This window comes from Canis aureus, chromosome 14 (genome assembly GCF_053574225.1).
Source record: "Canis aureus isolate CA01 chromosome 14, VMU_Caureus_v.1.0, whole genome shotgun sequence".
Classification (NCBI taxonomy): domain Eukaryota; kingdom Metazoa; phylum Chordata; class Mammalia; order Carnivora; family Canidae; genus Canis; species Canis aureus.
In genome coordinates this window covers 51,009,904-51,024,001 of record NC_135624.1, presented here as the reverse complement: position 1 = coordinate 51,024,001, position 14,098 = coordinate 51,009,904, and the positions used below count along the sequence as shown (strand labels likewise).

The 14,098-nt window shown below is 36.7% G+C and overlaps 1 long non-coding RNA gene across 2 annotated transcripts in view; it reads left to right on the top strand.

The window, feature by feature from the left end:
• Positions 1-14,098, top strand: part of LOC144283657 (uncharacterized) — a 130,321-nt gene that overhangs the window by 45,682 nt on the left and 70,541 nt on the right. The window lies entirely within an intron of this gene.

Here is a 14,098-nt window from a genome sequence, read left to right as displayed (position 1 = left end):
TTTGTGGCAAAGCTGCCTTGTTCTGTTCTGCCACAGATTTCAACTGAAGGGCCGACTTTCTGAGTTGACCTGATTGTTTTTTGAGTGGAGGGGACATGAACCTTCAATTCACTCATTTTAACCTCTTTTTCAAATACCCTATCAGTTTTGCTTTTCCTCAGTCTTCTCCAGGGAATTGCTTTTCTTACATGAAGGGCAGAAGAAACTGAGCAGGTAACTGATGTCTGAATAAAGATGACAGAAATGAGGGTTATTGAGATGAAAATGAAAATTGACACATACATTGTCCTCCCGTTGGTCTCTTAATGACTTGTGGCTGAAAGCGTCATGTTGTTTTTATAAAATGGAACCAAACATATACTGGGGCTTGTTGAAATGCCAGGATGAATGAAGCTTTTCAGAATAGCAAACATTTTTCTATGGCTTTACCACTCCTGTGATTATGTTAATGCTGGGGAGGGTGAACAGGGACCTTGGTACAACATGACCACCATGAATCCCATCTCCTCCCATACCCATATTTTAGATTCCAAGCTTCAATAACAAAGTTGCATTAAAACAGCTTTCCGAGTAGTGTGCTGTATACCTAACCCCATCTCTCACTATATTTGGATTCTCCCTTTTTATAGTCAAGGCATATTTAGAAGAGAGGGTCAAGTGACTTGTGCTGGGAATTTTATGCAAACTAAAAATCTGCATGTAGAAGTGAGATAGAAAGGGAGAAAGATTGCTATATTTCATTTAGTTTTTTTTTAAAAGATTTTATTTATTTATTCATGAGAGACACACAGAGAGAGAGAGAGAGAGGCAGAGACATAGGCAGAGGGAGAAGCAGGCTCCATGCCGGGAGCCCGACGTGGGACTCGATCCCGGGACTTCAGGAGCAGGCCCTGGGCTGAAGGCAGCGCTACACCGCTGAGCCACCTGGGCTGCCCTGTTTTTTAGCTTAATACAAAAATATCTGGTTTAGGTCTTTAATTTGTACCTGAAAAAAACCTAAACCATAGAAATCTTGAAGTAAATTTTATCACTTGAGAAATTGGGGTGAGGGGCAGGGAGGACCTATTTTCAGAGTCACTTGATAGTGGAAAGAATCCCTTTTTCGTAGAGGGGTACCACTTATTAGGAATCAGACTTGTAATGGTTGCTTATGTGATGGTTTCTTGGACTGCCTGAAATTGCAGGATGTTTAATCCTGTTCAGCTCCCAGAGAGCTTGGCATACAGTAGGCACACAATAAGTGCCTGATAATAGAATAAAGAAATGAAACACATCTGCCAATTGCTCCAGCCATGTGTGGCTTCCTCTGCTCATCAAGTTGACTTCTATCAGGAGTTTTGTTTGTGTTTTTAAAGTTACGTCAGTCTCTGCAGTTCTAGCTGGTTCTCTTTTTTCCCTTTTCACATCTGAGAGACAAAACCTACTCTTTTTAGTTTGCGAGTTGCCTTTGTATCTGTGAGAGGGGACGAGGTAAACTGAGTTTCATGGATTGTGGCCTGGACTGAAAGCTGAGTCCTGACTCTTAGTTTATGAAAAATGATCTATGCTTGGAGATAATATAGTTCTATTGCATCTTTGTCAAAGGTGATCTATACTTTTGAATTTTTGGTGATCTGTGATGGTGGAAAATTATACATTTTGAATAAAAATCTTGAAAACCTAGGTTTTAAGTCATAGATTTTTGAATCAATAATTTAATAAAGGACTGAATGTTTGAGTTAGTTGCTGTAATTAAGTTCTGTTGATTAGAATGGAAAAATCATTACTCACTGAAGGGTGACTGTTTTTTGGCTCTAGGAGTAAAGAGCTTGTGGTCTTAATGCACATTTAATCAAATTGATTCCGTTATTAGGAACAAGCATGTTTGACAATTTTACCCAAGAGCTTAAAGTCAATGTCTTAAAGCCATAGTCTTTTTTTTTTTTAATTTTTTTTATTTGAAAGAAAGGCTTCCTACCCAGAGTTGAGAGACTAGTCTAGTCTGGTGTACTAGCCTTGTGAAATCTGAAATTGTCAATCTGCGAATGTACAAGAAAAAAAGCTTGGCTTATCTATGACCATCTTTCATTTTCCAATACTCAGTGGTCAAGGTGAGAGTTTGTAGTTCTGCCTTTGGAAACTTCCAGTGCCATCTCTTGTTTCATTCCTGTCTTACTTTCAAGGGATTATAGAATATATATTTCTTTTTTTGTAATTTAAATTTAATTGATTAACATGTAGTGTATTATGAGTTTTAGAGGTAGAGTTTAGTGATTCATCAGTTGCATATAACACCCAGTGCTCATTACATCACATGCCCTCCTTAATGCCCATAACCCAGTTACCCCTTCCCTCCACTCGCCTCCCCTCCCACAACCCTCAGTTGTTTCCTACAGTTAAGAATGTCTTATGGTTTGTCTCCCTCTCTGGTTTCATCTTATTTTTCTCTCCCTTCCTCTATGATCATCTGCTTTGTTTCTTAAATTCCACATATGATTGAAATCATATATTTGTCTTTCTCTGATTGACTTATTTCACTTAGCATAATACCCTCTAGTTGCATCCACATCATTGCAAATGATAAGATTTCAGTTTTTAAAAGATTTTATTTATTTATTCATCAGAGACACAGAGAGAGGCAGAGACCCAGGCAGAGGGAGAAGCAGGCTCCATGCAGGGAGCCCGATGTGAGACTCGATCCTGGAACTCCAGGATCACACCCTGAACCAAAGGCAGATGCTCAACTGCTGAGCCACCCATGCATCCCAAGATTTCATTTTTTGGATGGCTGTCTAATATTCCATTGTAAAATATGGAAAGAGCCCAGATGTCCATTGACAGATGAATGGATATAGATTATATATTTCTATAGTCTTTCCTTATTTTAAACCATCCCCCCCTCAATATTTCCTTGCCCCTAACTCTATGAAGTTTCAAGTGATAAACTATCAGGGGCAAAATTGGTGGATGAACAGAAGATGGAAAGATGAATTCAATTTACACTTTAAATGTCCAGCTAAAGCTTTGAAACTGAAAAAATACCTAGCAGAAATAGTTAACTAGTTATTTTTTTTAAATTTTTATTTATTTATGATAGTCACACACACACACAGAGAGAGAGAGAGAGAGGCAGAGACACAGGCAGAGGGAGAAGCAGGCTCCATGCACCGGGAGCCCGATGCGGGATTCGATTCCGGGTCTCCAGGATCGCGCCCCGGGCCAAAGGCAGGCGCCAAACCGCTGAGCCACCCAGGGATCCCAGTTAACTAGTTATTAATAGTTATCTTAGGGATCCCTGGGTGGCGCAGCGGTTTAGCGCCTGCCTTTGGCCCGGGGCGCGATCCTGGAGACTCGATCCCGCATCGGGCTCCCGGTGCGTGGAGCCTGCTTCTCCCTCTGCCTATGTCTCTGACTCTCTCTCTCTCTCTCTCTCTCTCTCTGTGACTATCATAAATTAAAAAAAAAATTTAAAAATAGTTATCTTAAATAGTTATTATTGTACAGTACTGGGTGATCTTTGGCAAATACTGGCATTTGTGTGTACTTACTTCAAAGGAGATGTCAATTTGAGAATAATAACAATTGAGATATTATTAGTTCTTATGAGACTAAGATTGCCATAGAATAGATAATAAATCAAATTTGTCCTAACCTCAAAATTAAAATGAATGAATGTGTTATAGCAAATAGTTTGAATCAGTAGCATTCATTGAGGACTTATGGCATGTCAGATATGAGGATAAATGCTCTGTTTATATTATTTCATTTAATTATTTAAATAGCCCAGTGCTGCAGGGAGTCACATTACTCTGTTTTATAGATGAGGAAATTGAGGCTTATGAATTAGATAACTTGTCCAGGTAAAGTAAGGTAATGTTGATAAGCTAGATGCAATAGTACCTGTTATCAGGTGCCTTTTCTATGCCAGAGATTTTCACATACATATTGTATTTAATCTTTAAGACAATCCTTTGGGGGTAAGGGTAAGGCATGGATATTCTCAGTTTACAGATAAGAAAATTGAGGTTCAGCAAGGTCAGGTGTCTTGCTCAAGGCAATGCAAGTAGAAAATGATGAAGGTGTCCAAATCTTCTGACTTCAAAGCAGAAATGGGTCTCAAAATTGTTAAAATGGGAACACCTGGAAATCATAGTCTTTGTAGACTGCAATTAGGAACACTATGCTCTTTTTGGAACATGGGGGAAAGAATGGTATGGTTAATTCCAATGTAGGAACTAAGAACAATTTTAATAGCAAAAAATAAATCTACATGTAAGAAATAAAAAAATTAACTTGTGACAGTCATCCAGGTATGTCACTCAGATCTCCCTTCAAGACAGGACCTGCTGTGAAGAAAGCAGTGAACCATAAGCTGTTGCATATTTGTGATCAGCTCCAGTACTCATGCCAAAGCCAAGTCCTCCCCAGACTGCTCCCAGCTAATGACTGGCCATGATGGAGGTATTAGAGGTGGGCTATTTCTGTTTCAATGTGGAACTTCTCAGTGGGCACTCTTCACTCTGAGCTTCCTTGAGAGTCTGGCTGAGATTTTCACAGAGGTCACTGAAGTCTGAGGCTCTTGCTACTGAGCCCTTCTTCTTTCCCTCTCTCCTGTTGTAGGTGTCAGATCAGAAACATGGTCTGGAGTTTCTCTTGACCTGAACCTTCTCTTGCTCCTTCTCCCTTTTGTCCTTCATAAGCATTTCCCCCAGTACATCCATTTATTATATTTCTAATTCTGCTTCCTGGAGGTCCTATTTCCTGTAGGCCCCAGATTATGCAGAATCGAAAACACTATTGTCTGTGAAAAAATAACAATGAGCTATTGAATTAATTGTTTATTAATATTTGTTTGCTATTTTATCATTCATTTTGTCAGCTGCTAATATTTTCCAGCAGTATGTGATAATACCAATATTTTAAGGAAAAGCTATAAGAAGAAGACAAACACTTTAACAATGGAGACAATCTATCCATGAATCTAGTTTTTTGGGGGAGGAGACTGCTATTTTTTTTTAAAGATTTATTTATTTATTTATGATAGACATAGAGAGAGAGAGAGAGAGGCAGAGACACAGGAGGAGGGAGAAGCAGGCTCCATGCCGGGAGCCCGACGTGGGACTCGATCCCGGGACTCCAGGATCGCGCCCTGCCCCGAAGGCAGGTGCTAAACCGCTGAGCCACCCAGGGATCCCCCGAGACTGCTATTATTTTATGTAGTAATCTCATGTCTTTGTCAAGTTTGAGGGATCATGATAAATTAATGAAGATACAATCATACGGATTTTTAAATTTGCAAAGTGAGAAATTTGATTTTCTTCCCAGTCATGGATGAACTAACCAAGGGAGATTGATTCATGTCATCTACATTCACACTAAACTAATTTCTAAACCCAAATTCCAGCTAACTGATTTATGATAAGACACATATGAGGCCCAGTCAATTAATAGAGGGACCATTTGCATAGGTTGTTATATGGTCCTTATTATTACCCTTATAATTGCTATTATAGATATTATTAATACAGAGATCAGTTGACTAGCACCAGAACTCATGTAGCCTGAATTGTGTTGATGACAAAGAGACAAATCATTCTTTTGCGTGCCATTTTCAACTTAAAGTTTTATTATTTTTTCTTCTCTGTAAAAGCAGGACATATTGTAGAAAACAAAGTACAGATAAGCTAACAACAAAGCAAAATAAGACAACAAAAAACTACTTACAATCTCATTACTCACAGGTTTTTCCTGCTAATATTTTGGTGTGTACTTTTTCCATCATTATTTACTAAGCATACATAAAAATATTTTAAATACACTGTACCATCCATTTTATCTTATGTCTTGTCTTTTTACTCAGCAATATAACTTGAACATTTTTCCATTGCATTAAATATTCTTCTGCTATGTGGTTTCCTAACTATTTTTGGATTATAACATGTATCAAAGTTATGCTCTCTTGCCTTAGAAAAGTGAACACGCACACAAAATGTTGCATACAAATTTTAGGAGTTTCACTGCCTGAAAACTGTGCATTTCCTGTCCCTGCCTGTAACATTATAGACAGCTGCACAGTATTCCAACCAGTTTAATACTGTAATTTATTTATTCATTTATTTTAATACTATATTTAATCAGATTCTTGTAGCTATCTTTTCCTTATCATCAACAATGTGACTGGGATCTTTTATATTTGTCATTATAATATTCCTTCACATCACAATTCCCAATTCTGTAACTTCATAGTTAACAACTTAGCTCAAAAATTTAACTATTAATGGCCACTGTGTATTCATATAGAAGAGAGAGGACAATTCCTGAAAGATTTTTACCTTTGGGAGTACTATGTGAAATCCGGTAATACTGATATTTGAATCCGTTTTTGAAATACCACCTGTGCAATGGTGTTGGTGACACATGTTTTAAAGATTCTCAAAGGTAGTAATTTTTTTTTTGTTTTTAGTGTTTGTGTGTGTATATATTTATGCATGTGTGTATTCATTTCAAGTATAATTAACAAATTGTATTATATTAGTTTCAAGTGTACAATATAGTGATTCAACAATTCTGTACATTACTCAGTGCTCTTCTAAGTGTATTCTTAATCCCCTTCATTTATTTCACCCATTCCCTCTTGTAACTGCCAATTTTTTCTCTATATGTAAAAGTCCGTTTTCTTATTTGTCTCTTTTTAAGAAAATCTTTGTTTCTTATATTCCACATATGAGTGAAATTGTATGGTATTTGTCTTTCTCTGACTTATTTTACTTAGCAATAAGCCCTCTAGATCAATACATGTTGTTGCAAATGGCAAGATCTCATTCTTTTTTATGGCTGAGTAATATTCCAATGCATGTATATACCACATCTTTGTCCATTTATTTATTGATGGACAGTTGGGCTGATTTCGTATTTTGGCTATTATAAATAAAACATTGATAAACTTAGGGATGCATGTACCTTTTCCAATTAGCGTTTTGTGTTCTTTGAGGTAAATACCCACTAGTGAAATTACTAGATCATACGGCAATTCTATTTTTAATTTTTTTGAGGAACCTTCATACTGTTTTCCACAGTAGCTATAGCCAGTTTGCATTCCCACCAAAGCACACAGGCTCCTTTTTCTCCACATTCTTGCCAACACACCTGTTATTTCTTGAGTTTTTTATTTTAGCCATTCTGACAGATGTGAGGTAATATCTCATTGTGGTTTTGATTTGTATTTCCTTGCTGGTTAGTGATGTTGGCATCTTTTCATATGTCTGTTAGCCATCTGTATGTCTTCTTTGGAGAAATACCTGTTCATATCTTCTGCAAAGTTTTAAATTGGATCATTTTTTTGTGTGTGTTCCATTGTATACGTTCTTTATCTATTTTGAATATTAACCTCTTATTGGATATGTCATTGGCAAACATCTTTTCCCATTGAATAGGTTGTCCTTTTGTTTTGAGGCTTGTTTCCTTTGCTGTGAAGAAACTTTTTATTTTGATGTAGTCCCAATGATTTATTTTTGCTTTTGTTTCCCTTCAGAAGACGTATCTAGAAAAATGTTTCTATGGCTGATGTCAGAGAAATTACTGCCTGTGCTCCCTTCTAGGATTTTTATGGTTTCAGGTCTCACATTTAGGTCTTTAATCCATTTTGAGTTCATTTTTCTGTATGCTGTAAGAAAGTGGTCCAGTTTCATTCTTTTGCATGTAGCTGTCCAGTTTGCCTGACATCATTTGTTGAAGAGACTCTTTTCCATTGTATATTATTGCCTCTTTTGTTGTAGATTAATTGGCCATATAATTATGGGTTTATTTCTGAGCTTTCAGTTCTATGTGTCTAATTTTTGTGCCAGTATCAAAGGTGGTAAATTTTTAACTTTGAAAGTGAATTTTATTTTTAAAAATGGGCCTAAAGTCTTTGGAACAAAGTTATTTTAATGAGTTGACTAAATAAACCCAATTATAGCATTTTGGCTATTATCCAAGGTATTAATTTTTTTTTTTTTTTTTTTTTTTTTTTTTTTTTTTTTTTTTTTAGTTTAAGACTGGTTCTGTGACTGGCACAAAAAGAGACTTTCCTAAAGAGAACAAAGAAAGCAGCAGTAGAATAAATTTATAACTTCCTAAGATGACTATTTGGATTAGAAATTCACTTCTACAAATACAAATAGTTTAAAAGGAAATTTGTATCATTATTGTGATGGTTCATTTTATGTCAATTTAGCTAGGCTGTGGTACCAATTTTTTTCTCAAATACCAATCGATGATCCTGCTTTGAAGGTATTGTTTAATGAGATTAACATATTATACAAGTAGACTTTGAATAAAGCAGATTACTCTCCATTAGGTGGGTGGGCCTCAGCTAATCATTTGAAGGCCTCAGCAGCATAGACTGAGGTCCCTGAATGGGAAAGAATTCTGCCTCTAGACTGCAACATGGAAATCCTGCCTATGTTTCTAGCATTTGGACTCAAGACTGCAACATCAACTCCTGCATGAATTTCCAGTCTTCACTTTGCCCTATAGATTTTAGACATGCCAGCCCCTATGCTCATGGGAACCAATTCCTTGAAATAAATCTGTCTCTACATATATCCTATTGGTTCTGTTTCATTGATGAACTTTGACTAATACAATTACCAATTGTTCCCAAAGTCTTAAAGTCATCCCTTCTGTTGTGTGTTTTTCTTGCTGTTATCAATTAAAAGGAGAAAGTCTTGCTGACCTTGTCTCAGATTTTAAAGTCTATATACCTTTGTGGTGATGGCCCTTTGTCTGACTCCAGATGAAATATTGTAGATTTTTAAAAACATTGAGAACAGTATTTGTTTAAAGAAATCAACTTTCTAAAATTGCATTGGGACCATTTACTTATCCTTATTATTTTTAATTGTAAAATAGATATAATATAAAACTTAAAATCTCAGCCATTTTTAAGTGCACAGTTCAGTAGTCTTAAGTATACTCACATTGTTGTGAAACAGATTTCCAGAACTCTTCATCTTTCAAAAAATGAACTTTATATCCATTAAACAATGATTCCTAGTTTGTTTCTCCTAGGAACCACCATTCTACTTTCTGTCTCTACAAGTTTGGCTACTCTAGATACCTCACATAAGTGGAATCATATACTATTTGTCTTTTGTGCCTGGTTTTATTTCACTTGGCACAATGTCCTCAAGGTTCATCCATGTTATAGGATGTATCAGAATTTCCTTCCTTTCTAAGGCTAGATAATATCCCATTGTACATATTACCACATTTATTTATCCATTCATCTATCAATAGACATTTAAGTGGCTTCCACCTCTTGGCTATTGTGAATAATAATGCTATAATCATATATGTGCAAATATCTCTGAGCCCTACTCTTAATTCTTATTGATCTACATCCAGAAGTGGAATTGCTGGATCATATGGTAGTTCTATGTTTAATTTTTTTGAGAAGCTACCATACTGTTTTCAATAGTGGATATTCCACCTTACATTCCCACTAACAGTGCACAGAATTTCCAGTTTCTACACATCCTTGCCAACCTTTGTTATTTTCTGCTTGTTTGATAGTGGTCATCCTAGTGGGTATAAAATGGTAGCTTTTTTACTTACATTACTCTAATGATTAGTGATGTTGAACATCTTTTCATGTACTTATTGGCCATTTGTATGTTTTCTTTGGAGAAATGTCCACTTGAGTTCTTGGCCCATTTTTAAATTGTTTTTGTCGTTGTTGAGTTATATGATTTCTTTATGTATATATCCTGGATATTAACCTCTTATCAGATATATGATTTGCAAATATTTCCTTCTAGTCCGCAACTTGCCTTTTTGCTCTGTTGATTATCTCCTTTGGCACAGATGTTTTCAATTTTAATGCAGCCCAGTTTATCTATTTTTGTTGTTATTGTTGGCTATGCTTTTGGTGTTATGGGGACCATTCATGCTTTTTTTTTTCTAAAATCACTTTATATTTATGTATATAACACCATATGAATAGTCCATATATCTTTCCAATAATACACATATTTTTGCCTTCAGTAGCACTCAATTCCCTCCCTCCTCCCCGTCAACACATTCTCACAGGAATCTTTGCAAAAAAGTCTTAGGCAGGGGATTTGGGCTGTTTTTTTTTCTGACCATGGCCAAGACTTGGTCATCATGATTCACTATGGCTCTAAAGTGAGTGAGGAGGACATTTGGAAGTAATTTTCTGTCATAACAGCTAGCACCAAGCAGATATCTAGGTCATATTTATTGAATGATTGAATGATTGTCTCGTTTTTTGGCATCTGAGAATATTTTCAGAATTATTTTCATGTTTCTTTTAGTCTTGCCACAGTCATTCCTTCAGCCTGAGTATATGCAATTTGTATGACTGGAAAATCAGTCGAACAGGTTGTTGTTGCCACAGAATGCCCAGAGATTGTTGTTTTGAACGACTGATGTCATCTCTCTAAGGCAAGTTGATATGATAGTGAAAAGTGGAGGTTCCAAGGGTGTGAAGGCTAATTTCAGGTTACATACTGAAGGGAAAACAAGAGAGCCAGTTATGGAAGCTGAAAATTCAAAATCTTATACCATTATCACTGCACAGTGCACAAATGGCCTCCTTTTACTCTATAAACAAAGATTGCCAGAGAAAATCTTGCCAAGCGAATGGCTCTAAATGCAACTACTAGATTAAGAGCTCCTGGAAGGCAAGGGCAACATCTATCAATCCGTGTATTCCCAGCAAACATACCTATGTAAGCATGTACGCACACTTATGTGTACACACGTGAATGCACACAATGAATGAACATACATCTCAAAGAGAAATAAAATTTTGTTTCAGTCATTTTACTTAGAGTCCATCTATGCCTGTATAACTGAATCATATACACATAGTCAATGTGTCTAAATATAGCTGAGTGTGAATGTCCAAGTTTATACCTATTTTATCAGGTTAGGAGAATTTTAGTAAATTCATAAAAATGATTCAAAGTGTCTGAGAATACATTCTGATTTTGGTTGTGAGCTGAATTTTGGGGAAAGAAAGATAGTGTTTTCTGAATTTTCCTAGACCAAAATGAGAAACCGAGCATCTTAAAAATAATTACTGTTTGTGCCTTTCTCTTTGGAGACCCTGACTTGTTTCTCTTTGTTTTTTTGATATCACCACACTGGTTTCCCCAGAGGACATTGACGTTGACAGAGAAAGACCAAATGAACCTGGTGACTTAATCCAAATGTCATAACAAAAGCAAGTCTTAGCATGCTTCTGAAGGATTGACTTTCAAGCAGGAACTGAGTTGTTTTGGAAACTTAGCTAATGACATTGTTATTATTTCTCATGAGTGATAATTTCTCATGAGGGATTGATAGATCAGTCCCACTTGCATTTAGTGTAATCCCTATAGACCTGAGTGATGACCCATCAACACAGAAGTTGTGTGGCTCTAAATCTTGGTCAAAGCTCTCTTCTCTGCAAGAAGGATGTGACATTTGCCTCTGGAATTTTTACATTTGTCTGTGAACTGCCCCCTCCCCACCATAATGTTTCTTAATAAGTGTGTCTCAAAATTTTGAACCATCTCTCACCCTGAGACTATTAGTAGACTTGAAAAATTTAAAGGGTAAATTTGCAAAGCACAACTGACGTGTGTAAAAATTCAGGCAAGACACATGTGTTACAGGTATTAGTATTCATCTGATTTGCACATTTTAATTGTGCCTTGCACACAGTAGAACTGCAATAAATATTTACTGCATGCTGAATGGATGAAGTGAATTTGGAAATAAGCAGGGAACCCTTGTGGCATCGTAAATAACCATAAAACTATGTTTTTACAGATATCATTGGGACACAATCATATCTTCTTGACCTTCTTAGGTCTTTATTGATGTGTTTTGACTGATACTAAGAAGATGCTAGTTTGAAAGGAGACGCCTATAATTTAAAAACATGATTTTTACCATCTCCTAACACTTCACAAAGGTCAATAGGGTAGATAAACAACTTCCTACAGCTGCTGCTACATCTGGCACACGCCTGCAGCAGAAAGTGTGCGCTGAAAAGATAAACACGTCAGGTTGTATCTACTTGCCTGCCTATGCTTTTTTGCATCTGAACTTGACCCTTAGCAATTAATATTAAAACCAGGCTTGACATTAATGAATAAAAATTCAAAAGAAGTTATGCTGGACTGAAATTACCAGCATCTCAAGGGGATACATTTCTCCGATGGTTTTGAGGTTAACTTTGATTTTGTAATCCTGGCTCAACATCTTATCTTTGTTGTTTCCCTCTGGGAGCCATCTTATGTTGATTTCTGCACAGTCAGGTCCTTTAAGATCCCCTACTTGATTAACGCTGAACATGAATTGTTCTATCTAGATGGATTTACTTATATATGGATCTTTGCCAAATTTTCTTCCATTATGTGACCTCCTGAGGATGCTTCTAGCTCTGAGATCCTGTAACAATCTGGGTATATCTAAAATTAGCAGGTGATTCTTTAAAAGTCATCACATGAAATTCTGTAGTAGCTTCAAGTTAAGTAATCTGGTGGTTAATTATCTCGTATATTTCTTATAAGTACTACTGATGACTGGGAGCCTTGAAAAACCCACTGGACCTGGACCTATTCGTGGAAGACTTGACAAAGTAAACTGTAGGGATGAGGTATGGCTTTATGATGTTCACTCATTGTATTTGTGGTGAAGCTGGGAAGGCCCTCTGTAAACACTTATTGAATTAAAGAAAGGCCACTCAATTCCAAGTTGATTTTTCTATCCATGAAACCACAGCAACTTTCTAAAAAAGACTGTCAAGTCTAATATTGTTGATTCTCTTACTTGCTAACTAAGCACCCAGATGCCATTATTCACATTGTTTGGAAATGTTTATATATTCCTATCTCAAATATTTTTCATAGAATCGGGTTATGTCTCTACATATGGGCTTTAGATCTGTGAGCTTTATAATTTCAATTCTCTCCTCCATTTTTTTTTGCACAAATAACCAATGATATAAGTGAACTAGCTTTATTATTATTATTATTATTATTTTGAAGACATCTGAAATTTCTAGAAAAACATCTGAATATTCCATTTTCCTTTGTGGTGGCAGGCACAACCTCTGTGGTGGTCATTTCTGCATTGATCCTTGACCAACAAATGCAGGTATCCAGGCATGATGTTTACACTCTGTTTTTACCAAATTGCTGGGTGAGCACTTTACAAGATCACAGAATGTTCTCTATCTCCTGATTAGCATTTAGAGAACCTTGGCAACTGGGATGGAGCCATAGGAGGGAAGCAGGCTGCTATTTAAATGGAGGAAAGTCACTCTGTGGCTGATAAGCTGGAGGAGTGATGAATTGCAAACGGCCTTTCAGCCTTAGGAATTCACAGTGCGGGTCTACCCTGAACCCCGCCAGCATCTGATGAACTTTTACTTTTCACAACATCATCTGAGAACCGTGATAGGGGCAAAGAAACGTCTGCGCATGGTCTGCTGTGGATGCTTGTCAGTTGGTTTACAGATAATCTACAGACCGTGGAGTATTTTGCTGACATACTTAAGACCAGAAACACAGCAGCAGGAAACGTTAAGTTCGCAAGGCTTCTGGGAATAGGAGTCACCAGTCCACAGTATAATAGTTCTGTTTTAAGAGAGGTCAAAATATTGTTGATAAATACTAGGTTTCAGATGGGACAAAACTCTATAAATGCATTTTTTAAAAAGACGAATAACACCATACCTGCTGACTTGATAAAATACTAGTAAAACTCCAGAGGTGAACTGTGAAGCCCCTTCATCTGCAAGGGGAGGCATGGCTTGGAGATTTAAAAAAAGGGTGGCTAACCCAGTTTGGTTTCCAGTTATGCTCTGTTGGTACACATTTGTGACTTATACATTACCCAAGTGAAGACCTCCCGGGTTGTAATGGTGGAGTAGAGCACCCCTAACATCTGGCACAGTGTCTGGCACATCTTAGTTATTAACTAAATTTTTGTGAATGAATAAAAGGATAGAACTATGCTTTATAGAGTCACATGCCCGGCTTTTCTCATTGATGCCTATTTTGGGTTAATTTGCTGTGATTGATCCACTTATAGTCTGCCCAGCATGACTATAAAATCATAA